The sequence below is a fragment of the Mauremys mutica genome, unplaced genomic scaffold (assembly GCF_020497125.1).
Source record: "Mauremys mutica isolate MM-2020 ecotype Southern unplaced genomic scaffold, ASM2049712v1 Super-Scaffold_100089, whole genome shotgun sequence".
Lineage (NCBI taxonomy): Eukaryota > Metazoa > Chordata > Testudines > Geoemydidae > Mauremys > Mauremys mutica.
The window spans coordinates 766,300-777,607 of NW_025423261.1; the positions used below are offsets into that span (position 1 = coordinate 766,300).

Here is an 11,308-nt window from a genome sequence, read left to right on the forward strand (position 1 = left end):
TTCCAATTCTCTAAATACCTGCAGGTTTCAGGACCATAATGTACGTACATGTAACATACTGGGGTACCCTTAGGGGGTGAGGTAAAAATGTTTAGACTGTCCCTCCCCAATTTTCCACTTACACACACAGAGGGTGCCCTGTCCCCGCTAGCAGCACATAAACTATGGATCTTTCCCTACAGGGCACTTACACAGGAGAGACACTCACACTGGTATACACACACACATACACCAAGACCATTATTTCCTATTACCACGATGCATTTTATCTTGCTGCACAGTCAATAAATTCAAATGGCATGAGCCCAGCAGAGACAGACATTCCCACGGACAGTTCTCCTCCCAGTGCAGCTCTGGGGCATATGATGAGGGATTTTTACAAGAGCTCTACATACAAACAGCTTCAGAAGCTACCTGTTCGCTGACAAAACAGGAGTAATTGAAGGATCGTGTTGTAATTAAGTGATCCTTCCGGTGGCCACCTTTCCTGGCTCTCTAGCTGATACTGAGGCCAGTCTACTGTACAGAACCTTTTCAGTTTACTCTTAGTCAATGGATCTGATTCAAACAGTCTCAAATTCATCAGAATGCATTCTAAGGGTGTACACCATACCCTGCCTGTACTCTGTTCCTGCCCCATACCTATGGGAAGACACTGGGCGTCCCCAGGTCTTAACAGGCAAACAAAAGGTTAACAGCACTGGACTGTTCCTACCTTATTCACGAGACCGGTTCCCCACCGTCGCCCGCAGCTGCTTCTCCACTATCTGAGCGCGTTGCACCGTTGTGTCCTCCAAGGTCAGCCTGACGCGTCTCTGCCGAGGCCCCTGGTAAAGGCACCGGTGCGCGCTAGGCGTCGGCTCTGACCATCGTACACCGGCCGTTGGAGGAGTCCGGGCAAGGCACAATTTTGCCTCGAGCCCACCCAGGGACGCCAAAACTGTTGCTGACTCAAAGAGCCCGAGGCGGAGCAACAGCAGGGTTCGTTGCCCGGTGTGCATCGCACTAATTATCACACCAGGGTGGAGAAGCAAAACCAGGTTTATTTAAGCCCAAATAGGTGCCAGGGAGAAAAGCATTCTCAAATCCTGCACCCCGATACAAGCGGTTTTCCTCTCTTTATACAGAACTTCAGCTACGCATTCCCATTACCCCCACACTCCTCCTCTCCCCCCACCTTTCATTCCCATGCAGCAAATACACTTTGCAATAGCAATCACATGAAGCAGTTAAGTCATACTTGGCAAAAAAACACCTTAGCTCGTTAGCAACTTTTCTGTGATCAGTTATCTGTACTTTCCCACCGTGGGGGCTACGTTCTCATGCATATAACTTTAATTACAGCACCTGCTTTCCGCCTATCTTATTTAATATTGGCTACATCTAGTATCAAGCAACCTTACCACTGCAGTAATTAGCACATAACACAAAAGGTTACAAAAGTTTAGTAAGGCTAACAAAAGCACTTTACATAAAGGTACTTTGGGTCACATAGGCCCAAAGTCACAACTTTGGTTTACTCAGGCCTAGTGGCACCAACACTGTGACAGTCTGAGGCCTGGTTCTTCAGCTAAGCAGCAAAGGCAGCCATAAGCTGGGAAGTGTATGGTCACATCCTCACATTCCCAACTAGTCACATTGAAATAAGGTGCTATTGGGCTGTTAGGAATACAATCCTGTCCTGATATTCCTATCACCTCCAGAGAAAGGGAAACTTAGTTTGGTAGCATCCTGTCTGGCAAGAACTCACTTATCAATAGACACAGCTGGAAAACCCTTATGTCTGTATAGATGTAGTTGTGAAATCCTCCCTTCTGTATTGTTTTGTATGTTTATTTGCATGGTCTCTGTCTGGTTCTGTGATTGTTTCTGTCTGCTGTATAATTAATTTTGTTGGGTGTAAACCACTGAAGGTGGTGGAATATAATTGGTTAGATAATCACGTTACAGTATATTAGGATTGGTTAGTTAAATTTCAGTAAAATGATTGGTTAAGGAATAGCTAAGCAAAACTCAGGTTTTACTATATAGTCTGCAGTCAGGCAGGACGGTTTGGGGGAGGGGGGAAATGGGATCAGGGACTGGGGATGGGGGAATTGGGATCATGTTTTGCTACAGCGGGAAATGGGAACAGGGGATGGGAACAGAAACAGGGACACAGGCAAGGCTCTGTGGTGTCAGAGCTGGGAAGGGGACAGTAAGGAAGGAAACTGGAATCATTGCTTGCTGGACGTTCACCCCAATAAACATCGAATTGTTTGCGCCTTTGGACTTTGGGTATTGTTGCTCTCTGTTCATGCGAGAAGGACCAGGGAAGTGAGAGGGTGAAGGAATAAGCCCCCTAACACTGTCATTTGTTGCTCTAGGCTCCATATGTACGTGCACATTCACATCCCACTCCTGACACAATCACTGTCTTCTATCTGACGAAATAGCCTAATTTCAACCTCTCCTGTAACATTACACCACCAACTATTTAGCATTTGCAGGAGAGAAGTTGGAGGGAATTCAAACATCTTCAAATGGCAAAACTTTTCCCCCGGCCTGGTCAGTGAATCCTATGGTGAGAAACTTTCTGTGCATTTCAGTTTCTTGTATTGTTGGATGGGGCCTGAGGTGCTGAAAGGGAAATGTCCATGGAAAACTTGGACATCACTGTTGTCCAAAAAAAGGCAGGTGTTAGACACAATCGCTTCTCGTATTCCCGGGGAATCCGAGTCTAGCTGAAGAATTTCTGTCTATCCTAGAGAGAATCATTCCATTGTAAATACAAATGAAATGAGATCTTCAGGTCGAGTCAGCGCCTTTTAAAAATATTTACTGAGCAAAAAGCCATTCTTTGTCTTGTTGATAAGGACAAAAAGCCCTCTTTTCCTTTCCATTTCAAATGCGAAATGAATGGAGATTTTCATTGAAAAACTTCTGGTTTTTAGGGGGAATTGAACCCAGGCCATGGCTGTTAAAACACCAGAACTTACTGCTTAAAGCACCAGGGAGGGCTGTTTTTTTCTGACAGCCAGTGTTATTTTTCTCAGCCTCCTACTTCACCAATGTCAGACTCCGAGTGCAGTTAAGCTCTGGAACAGGCTCCCAAAGGCGTATGTGGTGTCTCTGTCCTCAGAGGTTTTTAAGAACAGAATGAACAAACCTCTGTCGAGGATACTCTGCATATACTTGGTCCCATAGACAACCTGCTCTGGCTCTATCTGCTACCTTCATCGTGTTTGGATGTAAAGGTGAGAAATGATGGGGAAATTGGCCCCTCTTTCAAGTTTAAATGTTGTAACTTCTACATCTAGACTGGGGTGGCCAACCTGAGCCAACGTAACTGCCAAACATGCACCTTTGTATGCAACTGCTGAGTCAGTTGTGAACCTTGCTACCATTATCATTATCCCTTTGAAATGATGATGGTGATGGACACTTGGCTCTATATCCCAGAGTGCCCTGGACGTCTACAGGCTGCATTAGCCAATCCAACCATTCGGCACTTGCAGATGGGCACCTCTGTATTGTGCCTGAGTCTTGTACAGCTATGAATGGCTGGTAGATGCCGATATTTTCCCGTCTTTTTAACCAGCACTAATACCAGGCCAGGCCAGGGCTGGGAAGAGAGAGAGAGCAGCAGGTTTTCCCTATTGTGGCCATCTCGCTTTTTCTTGACTAGCTTCACCTCTGCACCAACTTGTGTTTTTCATATGTGAGCCTGGTTAGCTCAGTTGGCAGAGCATCCGACTTTTAATCTGAGGGTCCAGGGTTCAAGTCCCTGGTCAGGTGAAAAACTTCCCACTGTGATTATAAAAATCTGTCTTTCTGGAGTCTTGTTCAGTGTTACTCTTTCTCTCCAGGATTTTGCCTTTCCTAAGAAGGGCCTTTCTTTGGGGAGGATTGAAGGAGCAACTCCTTGACATCCCCTCTGTCCTTGCAGGCTGGAGGAATAAAGTCCTCTGGGCATAGAGCATGTTCCTCCCCTGCAGACACAAACGCACAGAATATTCATAAGGAATTAGAATTAGAATCCACCACTTTCCTTGGGAGCTTGTTCCTGTCGTGAATCATCCTCGCTCTTGAATATTTGTGCCTTAGTTGTAATATGAATTTGTCTCTTTTCCAGCCATTGGGTCTTGTTATGCCTTTCTCTGCTCGATTAAAGAGCCCTTTCATACCCAATATTTTCTCTCCATTAAGGCCCTTCAACACTTCAGTGAAATCACCTTTCAATCTTCTTTTGATAAGCTAAACAGGTTGAGCTCGTTCAATAGCAAAGAGCCACCAAATGTTCTGAGGGCTGGAGAAAAATGTCTTCTAGGGAAAGTGGTGGATTCTCCATCTCTTGATATCATTTAATGAAGACTAGATGCCTTTCCGGAATGTGTTTGCCCAAAAGTAGCTATTGTGTCATACAGGAGGCCTGTGATATGCAGTGGGTCAGATTAGATGCTCTAATGGTCTCTTCTGGCCATAAAGTCAACTAATTTCTGAAAAACTGAGTGTAGCATTGGGAGCAGCATCTGATGTTTTCCTGTCTACTCGGCTTGCTTCCTAGAACGAATGCTCCTTGAGTGGGGTGATCCACAGGGAGTAGCTCAAACCTCCACAGTGCCTGGCCAGGGGCAGGACATTAGCACAGCAAGGGAGGGGTGTGGCAGTGACATCACAAAGGCCTTTTTTTCAGGACCTCAGACTATTGGTCAAAGGTGGTGGGGAGGTGGTGACCTCACAGAGAGATGCTGACATCAGCCAGGCAGGACAGGGGTGAGGGGCCAGGGAAACCTCAGAGACCCCTGTGGCTTTGCTTCAGCAAGTCTCCTTCTCCAGGTCTCTCTTTGAAGACAGAAGGAGTATTCGGGTTCATGGACATGAGCGCCAGGAGGAACCTCTTTTGAGTTTTCTCCTTCCCTTTTAGTGATTTTACTAGAAAACAGCCGTCCCTGTTTAGAAGGTAAGAGCCTCCTCGAGGGAAGGGTGTCATGGGGGTGTCACATTCAGATGCCGGTGCCCCACCCATGTAAGGAAGTTCCCACCACCCTGTGCTGTGTTCGCAGTGCGGAAGAGAGCAGCATCCACGGCAGTGGTTTGCTCCTGGCTGCCGGAGCAGAGCAGCAGGCTCAGCTGTCAGAACTTCCCAGAGCGATTAAAGGGGAGGGACCCATGGCTCTGTAGCAGGAATGCAGGGCAGGTGAGTTCACGGAGGGCATTTTGGGATACTGGGGAAGGCCAGTTATGGTGATATAATGAACAGCAGCGTTTACTCTGTTACTTTAATTTGCTGCAAAAAGCTCTAGCCCTCTCATTGAAGTCATTTTATTTTGTCAGCAAAACAGGGCAGTTTTGTCGCCAGACATGGCACTGCAGTGTGTACACCAGCCACAAGCTGCCGACCGAGAGAGCATTGTGTGTTTTCCACACACCTGAGCAATATAATTCTGCTGAAACAACTTTGTAGTGCAGACCTGGCCAAAGATTCACTCACATACAGCTTGCAAGGAAAACCTCACCTGCTCCTCTGCTTTGCAGAATCCAAAAACAATCAAAGCTTCTCAGGCCCTGGTGGCGATGGCGGGGAGTCAGGTGTGGGCAGACAGTGTGTTATAACTATCCACAAGCACCATGTCTTAGCTGGCTAAGGCATCTGTTTTGTAAACAGGAGATCCTGGGTTCAACTCCCAGTGGTGCCTTGTTGACTGGTTGTTGGGGCACCTGGTATTGGCTACTGTCAGAAGACAAGATTCAGAGCTAGATGGGCCTTTGGTCTGGCCCAGTGTGGTTTTTCTTATGGTTTAAATAACACTCACAGGCACTGATAACAGAGTTACTGAAAGTTTGGGAGTTAAGAGCGGGTAGGTCAGTGGTCCAGTCCCCACACAGATGACCCCCTCCCTCTGGGACAGGGGCAGGACTGAGCTCTCACCCAAATGCTCATTGTGGCTGCCAGAATCTGTGAGCAGCTTGTTTAGTTTACGCCAAAGGTTGAGTCCTGCTTCGTGCACCGTGTGTGAGAATGAAAATCATAAACCGCCCTTTGAAATAACGAATGCAGCAGGACGTGTTATAGTCCCTGCCCCAAAGCAGGCAGACCAATGGAGAAATGCCGTCGAGTCCAAGGTGATACTCCACTGCCATTTTAGCTTTTTTGCTTGCTAAACTCCTTCTTATCTGCCCGGCCCAGACTGTCCTCTACCTCAGCTGCTGCTCCCGGCCTGCTCTAGAGTCAAACACGCGGGGCCCCCAGGGGAACAGAGGCTGGGACAGGGCAGCAGCCTGGGCTGGGCTGGGAAGATGCTGGGAGTTCTCGTTCCCTGAGAACTGGCCCGGGCCCGGCTCCCTTCTCAACAGCAAACAAATCAATTCCACGTCCCCTCCCCAGAAAAACCAGCCTGGAGCCAAGGGCAGCAGGGGACGATTCCCTCCAGTTCCCACCGAGGCAGGAGAGAACATAGGGTGTTTCTAGCAGAGCTTATGGAACTGATGTGGGGAAACCAGCCTTTACCAACAGGCAGTTCCAGTTTAAACTAAGTGTTTTTAACAATTTCTACAACATTAAATAACCCTTCAATCATAGTGTCACCATCCATAACATTGCTTCAGCCTTATAGGTTCCTAAATGAAAACTAAACATCTCTTCAAATCCAAGGGAGTGGAGATCAGTCAGTGTTCAGAGTCATCCCACATAAAAGAACCAGGTTGTCATACATACTGGCCCCATCATGTGGCCATGGCCTTTCCCTCCTCTCTGTTAAAAGTTTTAGTATTTTGCACAGAAACTTTCTTCCCTCAGGAGAGACCTGGGAACCAGGGCTGCCAGCCAGACAAACACCTTTAAGAGGCGGCGTCATCTGTCAAAAAATGATCTCCCTCATTCAGTTCAGTGACACCCTGAAAAGTTACTTATCAGGGCAGAGCCAGAAGATTGAAAGCAGCTACATCAAACCCCTGTGTAGCTAACTGGAATGAACACAAACACTCCCTGGTATCTGAAGAGATGTTTAGTTTTATTCTTGGTAAACTACAAAACTAAAGGGAAAGGCAGTCGTGCCAAATATGAAGAGTGAAACACGAGACAATCATCATAGTTATGCCCATAGTGCAAATTATTTCTAAATTCTTCTTATTATCATCAGTGTATTATTTTCTCTGCTGTCTAGACATTGACTATATCTTGACCAAGAAATTTAGATCTTAATAAAATAATTGACTATCCCTGGTTAAGGCAATGGACTTGATACCCACTGGGGTGTCCCTACACAGGTTCAAGTATTAACAACAGTGGCTGCCTTTTAGCCATAGATTTTAATCAGGGCAATAAATTGATACGAACTCCTGTAAAATCATTTTCCAGCCCGACTCCTTCACCCACATTTGTTAGGGCATTGGGCCACCATGTGAACATTTCATTTCCCTCCTCAATTTCACACAGAGACACAATTTCCTTTGCACAGATCCATGAACAGCAAAACCTCCCTGTGTCTCTGGTCTGAGCCAGGGCATTCGATTCCATTGAAACCTTCTCTCCTGCAATGGCGATGGTCAGACAGAGGGGACGTGGCCACCTTCACCTCTGACAGTGAGATATTGGCTCAGCTATTTCTTTCTGCTGCTGCTGTTAGTCCATGAAACATCAGGGATGGAATGCAAGGCTGAGTTCAACCCCCTGAAACATTTCAGTGCCCCAGAGAAATCCTGACCCCGGCTGTTGGAATGATATGGTGGAGATTCGAATAGGAAAGGGACTGTCTGAATTGTCAGTGTGGGGAATGAACAACAACCTATAGCAATGTCATTAACCACAAACACACTCTCATCCTGCTCCAGCTGGAAGGGAAATGGGCAGGAACTCTTGCTGTTCAGCCATGGACACACTTACACTAAAGCAGCCATGAGTCTGCTGGGGGAGCTGGTCTGAGCCATTTGAAGTGACAATTCTGTGAGAACAGAATCATGGTGTAGTGAAGTAACTGTACGTTAAGTACTTGTGGCTGAGTGGTTAACGTGATAGACTAGAAATCCATTGGGGTCTCCCCACACAGCTTTGAATCCTGCCAACTATGGAGGCATTAGTATGTTGCTAGTGCCTGAGTGTCCACAGAGCCAGATCTGGTCTCACTGTGAGGCTGGCTATACTTAAAATGCTGCTGTGACACTGCTCTAGCACTGTGGAGTAGACAGCTGCTACAGTGACTGGAGGGGTTTTCCATCCCTGTAATAGCTGCATTGAGAGAACAATCTTTCCTTTCATTTAGCACTATCTAACCACGGCTTAGGTCAGCTTAATTATACTGGTCTTGGGGTTTTTCACACCCTGAAAGACCATCATGCTCTACCAACTGAGCTAGCTAGATTTAAAGTCAGTCAAGTGCCCAGTCGCAGTGTAGAAGGAGCTTGAGGGTGTTTATTTGTGAGCTGAGGTTCCCTGTCTGACATTTGCCTTTTTTCCTGGTTTGTTATGTGTCCAGCGAGCAAACCGGAGCTGTCACAAGGCTGGTTAGATGCTGCTTTCTAGTCCAGAGAGCTGGGATTGATTTACATGCTGTCGCCATCAGCTGGTCAGAGTAACCAGGGTGGGAGGGTGGAATTTAGGATTCTCCACCAGTGGGAGGTGCTGTTGGACTCATCTAGTGGGGGAAAGTCTGAAAAAGCTTCTCAGCTCCCAGAGAGGGGGCAGACAAGCCAGTTCCCCACACACACATTTTCACAGGGAATCAGGTCCCCAGAGGAAAAACTCAAAAGAAGCCCAGGCCCAGGAGTGTCAGAGAAGGGAATCACTGTTTGCCTTAAGAGGTGGGTGAGGGAAACCTGCAGGTCCTTAGATCCCTCCAGCGCCTGATAGAACCATTTGTGGGGAAGGTCTGGGGAAGCCGAGGAGGACAAGGAGACGGGAAAAGGCTTTGCAGCTGTTGTGCAATCCCCATGCTCCCAGCAGAAGGGTCCGGGGGGCTCAGCAGTCAGAACTCACAAGATGGCAAAGCTCAGAGCCCTGTTACACGGAGTCAGAATGTGATCAGCTCACACCCAGGGGTAGCAACACCCCTCCCTTGGTCTCTATGCCAGAGCTCCTATCAGCTCAGTCCTTCCCGCAAGAGCGGGTTGCTGAGAGGGTTGTGATGGGGTAAATGAAGGCAGAGGAGGATTGTTCCTCATGGGTTTTTTTTTGTGTGTCTCTGTGATCCTGCTGGAGGAAGCATGATTTGAGTTTGTTTCAGTGACTTGGGCTGGGCTGAGGTTGTGACCCTGAGCACAGGGGTTCCTGCACTCTGCTCCTAGCCCCTCAGGGAATGGACAATGGAGCAGTTTCAGAAAGTGGCTAGAAAGTAGCCTAAGAACATGTATCATAAGTGAGAAGAAAGCCAATTTTATCAGCTCCCTGGTGGTCTAGTGGTTAGGATTTGGCACTTTCACTGCCAAGGCCTGGGTTCAATCCCCAGTCAGGGAAGAGTGACTTTAAACCAAGAAATCTTTAGTTGCAATGTAAATAAATCCATTTTATTTTCCTGATTCCCCCATCTTCCCAGTGTCTCCATGGCAGGGCTGGCTCCAGGCACCAGTGCAGCAAGCAGGTGCCTGGGGCAGCCAATGGAAAGGGGAGGCTTCAGCAGCAATTCGGCCCTCTCAGTCCCTGTCAGAGGGAAGGACTTGCAGCCAAAAGCGGCAGAGGTAGAGCTGCTGCTGCTTTCAGCTTTTTTATTTTTTTTCTGTTTGGAGTGGCAAAAACACTGGAACTGGCCCTGCTCCATGAAAGACAATTTGTTAAATCCCAGATGAGTGCAGTTCTATCAGTTCTCAGCCTGAGTCCTTAGGTCTTAATCCTGAGGATATTGTCCCCTCATGGGTCCATTTCCCGCCTCTCTTTCCTAGGGAAGCACAATTTTCCTTGCACAGACACAGGAACAGCAAGATCTTTCTCTGTCCCTTGTGCAAAGCAGGGGGCCAAATTCCATGGAAACAATGGACAAGCAGGGGGCCCTGGGCACATCCAGCCCTGGCCATGAGATGTTCCCTCCCCCCTTCCTTTATGCCCCTGTTGTTATTTCATGGATTGTCTGGGATGGGGGAAAAGCTGAGTTCACTCCAGGTGGAGGGGAAAAAGGACCCTGAAAGTCTCAGGACCCAACCCCTGCTACCAGGATCACCGAGGTGCTGGGGATTTGAGTAGGAAAAGGACTGTGTGAATTGTCAAGGTGGGGAATGAATAACAATCTACCACAAGATCCACCTCATTAATCAGTGACACAGGCTAATCCTGCTGCTGATAGAAGGGAAACTGGGAGTGATTCTTTGCTGTTCAGCCATGGAAACAGTGACCCAATTGCACCGCAGTGAATGTGCTGGGGAAAGCTGGACTTCACAGGCAGGTGGAAACACCTGGAGCTCCCCACCCCACTTCTGCCGCCAGGGTGAGGTGTTGAGCTGCTCACAGCGTCCCCCACCATGATCTTGCAGCACGGGGTGGCAGCACCCCCCACCCAATGCAGGGGAGAGGGCTGAGTGTATCTCTGCACCTTGAGTCCAGGGCACAAACTCTCTCTGCCCCACACATAGAATCTGGCCCTGCTGCAAAGTGACCCCTATGAACAATTAACCTCCAGGAGAGCAGGACTGGCCCTCAGAGAGTGGAATGGGCTTCTCGTGCGGCTTATAGGTCACTGGATGCAGTGGAAACAGGAGGGCTCTGAGTGTAATCCATAGCCCACCTAACCCCTGTGGGAATGTAGCTCAGTGGTAGAGTACATGTTTTGCATATATGAAGCCCTGGGTTCAATCCCTGGCATCTCCAAGTTCACTTTTTCACCCTGGTGCTTTGCTCATGCCCAGCTGGGATGTGGCTCACCAGTCTCCCTGCACCACTTTCAGTCCTGCTCAGTAAGGGGCAAGTGCCAATTGCATGGAAGGTGGGTGTTCTGCTCCTAAGTCACCTTGGTACATTTAAGATTCCCACCCGCTGTGCTGCTTGGGACAAGGGTAGATGAGAAGGGCGAATCCTCCAGCACTGGAGGGAAAGGTTCCCATCTGCACAGACTGAGAGGCAAGGAAACACAGGGGCAGTCAGTGCTCAGAGAGGAGAGAGGTCAGTGATTCACACCCACCAGGGGACACTGTCTTTTTGAGGTGAGTGCAGCTGGCTTGGGATGGTGCTGACGATGGATAGAAAAGGCTGGAGTCAATGACAGATGAGACCACAGAAGGGGAAGGGGAATGGCAGCCCCACAGAAGGTCCTGGGTGCTCAGATGCCCCAGTTATTGCACCCTGGCCTGTCACAGAGAGAGAAAAGACACCGAGGGACCCAGCCCCCCTACAGTGATCCCATGGACA

At 48.3% G+C, this 11,308-nt stretch overlaps 1 non-coding gene across 1 annotated transcript; it reads left to right on the top strand.

Annotated features, from left to right (window-relative positions):
• The first annotated feature begins 9,358 nt into the window (after positions 1-9,358).
• TRNAE-UUC lies at positions 9,359-9,430 on the top strand. The gene has a single exon. It is a non-coding gene; the product is annotated as a tRNA-Glu (tRNA).
• The last annotated feature ends 1,878 nt before the right edge of the window (positions 9,431-11,308 follow it).